This window comes from Nanorana parkeri, unplaced genomic scaffold (assembly GCF_000935625.1).
Source record: "Nanorana parkeri isolate BGI_ZX_2015 unplaced genomic scaffold, ASM93562v1 scaffold735, whole genome shotgun sequence".
Taxonomy (NCBI): Eukaryota; Metazoa; Chordata; class Amphibia; order Anura; family Dicroglossidae; genus Nanorana; species Nanorana parkeri.
This window is the reverse complement of record NW_017307003.1, coordinates 842,077-846,107: the sequence shown is the minus strand read 5'-3', so window position 1 is coordinate 846,107 and position 4,031 is coordinate 842,077. Positions and strand designations below refer to the sequence as shown.

The following is a 4,031-nucleotide window of genomic DNA, read 5'->3' as shown; positions in this document are numbered from 1 at the left end:
TAATAACTTTAACAGCAAACACTTTGTCACCAAGGCATTTGTGTCTGCATATTTCCATAAAGAAAAAAAAATATGTGAATGGAAATAAAGGGTACTGAGAAAGATACTGAGAACAATACAGAAGCAAAGAGCGAGGCTGATTTACTAAGGGATTTGAGACTATTAACTTGATAAATTGTGTAAATATTCACTTCAGTTATTCATTCATGTGCAGATAGTTAAAGTGAAACCAAGCTCTGGAGTTAAATCTTAAAAATGCATTCAAGTACCTTAATTATTAACAAAAATGTACCTTATTTGTGCATCAAGCAGCTGTGGAGCCTCAAATTGTCTCTGAATTTGTGCTGACACTGTCCTTCCTACTGGAGGGTGGCTACTGTTGTTCCCCATGGACCCTGTGTGTGTTGTGAAGTAGCCACTGCTCCAAACTCGCTCCCATGTTGGACTACAATCTCAATACAAATTAGTAAACAGAGATTATAGTCCATCACAGGAGTGAGCTTGGAGCGGTGGCTACTTTACAACACACACAGGGACCATGGGGAACAAAAGAATTCCCCCTGTAGAACAGTGGTTCTCAACCTGTATAACCTCAGGACCCACATTTCTCCTTGGTCATTAAGTCACGACCCAAACCGCACTGGAATACATGGCATTGCGGTACTGCATCTTCCAGGGCAAGCGATCAAACTGTGGGTGGGAGGTGTGTTTGGGGGTGCCATTCAAATGAATGGGAAAGCAATGCAGCTCCCCCACCAGAATGAACAGTCTACTTTTGCTCCCCATAGCCCCTGTGTGTGTTGTAAAGTAGCCACTGCTCCAAGCTCACTCCCGTGATTGACTACAATCTCAATACAAATTAGCTAACTAAATGTGAGATCGTAGTCCTGAATCTCAATTCAGAGATGATTTTAGGTTCTACAGCTAAGTGATGCAGATAAGGTACATTTTTGCTAATAATTAAGGTACTTGAATGCATTTTTAAGATTTAACTCTTGAGTTTACTGTCACTTTAATTTCTAATTTTAACCACTTGCTGACCAGGGTGTTTACACCTCCTTTAAAGGAGAACTATGAGAACACAATTTTGAATAACCCACTTCTGCTTATGTCTTACCAGTCTAAAGGTGCACTGCAGGAGGTACCAAAAGAAATAAATAAAAAATGTAATGATCAAATTTAAATACATTCCTTTTTTCTCTTGTAGGATGAATTATGGACATGTTTGATACAGCTTGAGGCTGGTGGTATGTAATACACCTTAACATTTTGTTACTGTGTTGCTTTAATATTGTGTTAATATGTCGCATTTTTTGTAATGTAGCATTAGTAGCCATATTTGTAATTCTGAAATATTGCAATATGTTTCATATATTTGCTTAGGATATGATTTGTTTGTATGTACCCCCGAGGAAGGGGATACAGATTTCCAAAATGTGTTGGCCTTAATTTTAGTCTTAATAGCAAACATTTGCATTGAGCTTGTTGCTTTTTCAAAGTTTATATCCCTTGATTGGTTAAGATGTGGCCTCCCTCTATTGAGTGATGCACTCATGAGTCTTGTAAATTTTTTGAAATACCTCCACATCTTTATGCTGTGAAGCAAGCAATCTGCATCTACTTCAATCATTCTACCTCAGCTTGTGCCCTGAAGCTATCTGCTTTTCTTTTTATGCTGACAGCACTTCTTGGTGCAGTCTCCTGTACCATTCCATATATATATATATATATATCCATTTGGTCTTCCATAGCCCCCCTTCTTCAGGAAGCCATTATAACCACTGCCTTCATTTGCTGTGGGGGCTCAACACTACACAGTTTGTGGCCCTATAGTTTGGTCTGTCTTCTGCGCACAGTGTTTTTGCCAAGGTTTGGGCACTTGTGGTAGTCCTACTTTGTTCCCAAGGGCAACCTCTATACCCGAACCTAGAGGAATCAACATATCATTTGGAATAATGTATCTGGATCTTGTCCTAGCTACTCGTCCAGTATGGATTTTTCTTTCCCAAGGCAACTTCTGGCTCTGCAGTCTCACACTCAGGGCAAACTTTGTTAGAGCACTGCAGAGTCTTCTGTACACTTGGCCAATCTTACATCTAGTTTTGCTAGTTTTAATGAAGATCACAAGGGGTGGATCAGGAACCCGGCATCAACTTACCTAGAAGAAACAACAGCAAACAAAATTGTGCAGAGACACAAGCTTCTTGACTGATGCTGCAGGATCTGATGAATATCGGCTAATGTATATGGCTACACTCCTATTACAATTTCTTTAAACTGTATTTTATTGCATGCCAGTTCTATGAAGTAAATATTCTGTTTTGCAGTTGCCACATTTACGGAGTTGTTCTTAATGTATGCTACTTATTAATAACTTTAACAGCAAACACTTTGTCACCAAGGCATTTGTGTCTGCATATTTCCATAAAGAAAAAAAAATATGTGAATGGAAATAAAGGGTACTGAGAAAGATACTGAGAACAATACAGAAGCAAAGAGCGAGGCTGATTTACTAAGGGATTTGAGACTATTAACTTGATAAATTGTGTAAATATTCACTTCAGTTATTCATTCATGTGCAGATAGTTAAAGTGAAACCAAGCTCTGGAGTTAAATCTTAAAAATGCATTCAAGTACCTTAATTATTAACAAAAATGTACCTTATTTGTGCATCAAGCAGCTGTGGAGCCTCAAATTGTCTCTGAATTTGTGCTGACACTGTCCTTCCTACTGGAGGGTGGCTACTGTTGTTCCCCATGGACCCTGTGTGTGTTGTGAAGTAGCCACTGCTCCAAACTCGCTCCCATGTTTATATATATACAGAGTGAGAGAGAGAGCTGTTGCCATATAATATATATGCATCATATTTGTGTCCTTCGTAAGCAGTTACATATCTACCAGTGTGATATATGAGATTGCAAACTTAGATAATGACTTCTATTTTTGCCTCATTGCAGCACACTGTGAGTGTGATTTATATAGCCTAGAAATCCTTGGACAATGCATTCATTACAAGCGGTCTAGGTTGTGCATTACTAATAACCTCCCGGTTGCCAGCAGCAGAAGTTACTATCATCATATCCTCTGTTCACTGAATAATTTTTTTACTCTGCCGCACTTTCAACTGTGCTGGCTGAATAAAAAAAATCATATATTTTGATTAACGTATAAGGAAATGTCTCATTAATATATACACTTTTTGTTTGAACTGCATGGTACAGCTCAGTGTAAATCCAAGATAGGAGGTTGTCAATGAAGCTTGTCATCAAGACTAATTTTTGTAAAAGTTCTGGCTAGCTAATGTATGAATATCAATTATCTACTGTATATGTACAACTGGTCAGGTGTCAAAGCTGTTTTAGCTGTCAATTTAATCATGCCCCCTGCAAATCATTTTATTTCTGAAGCTTCCTAAAAAAATGAAATTTACTTGAGTGTTGGGTGGGATTATGTATGTTAAACCACACTCGACCTTTTCAATTACATGGGCAATTCTTGAGATCACTTAGCAGCGAAATGCTTCCCGATGTCTTTCCAGCATAAATTGCCCAACCCACTTTCTAATTCAGAGAATGACAAAAGTCACAAACAAGCCTATTTTGTTCCAGATTAGCATTTATGAACCCTCAGGAGAAAATATAACTTTTGTCATATAAATACCATTATTATTAAATGTATTGCTCCCACTAGTATACGTAGCTATTTTGTTTAAAAGTAGGATTTTTAAGTCCCTACTAAGAAAAATAAATAGTCTTTTACATGTACATCTGGATAAATTCATTTTCCATAGATATCCAGGCAACATGTCCTCAGTGAAATGGTTCCCCCTGTTATTCTTTACCATGTAGTTAAAGTAACAAGACAAAGCTGCCGGGCATTATGATTTTAATTTGTCTGCTTATATGTATCAGATTGCTTTTCATTGTGTCCTAATGAAGGTCAACAGAATTTTAATGACTATGTAACTTTCCATAGAGAGAGAGAGAGAGAGAGAGAGAGAGAGAGAGAGAGAGAGAGAGAGAGAGAGAGAG

The 4,031-nt window shown here is 37.8% G+C and overlaps 1 protein-coding gene across 1 annotated transcript in view; it reads left to right on the top strand.

Annotated features, from left to right (window-relative positions):
- The first annotated feature begins 1,207 nt into the window (after positions 1-1,207).
- SNTG1 (syntrophin gamma 1) overlaps positions 1,208-4,031 on the top strand; it is a 324,127-nt gene continuing 321,303 nt past the window's right edge. The window contains exon 1 of the mRNA XM_018564206.1: positions 1,208-1,247. The gene's annotated coding sequence lies outside the window, so the exon portion shown is untranslated. The remainder of the gene's footprint in view (positions 1,248-4,031) is intronic.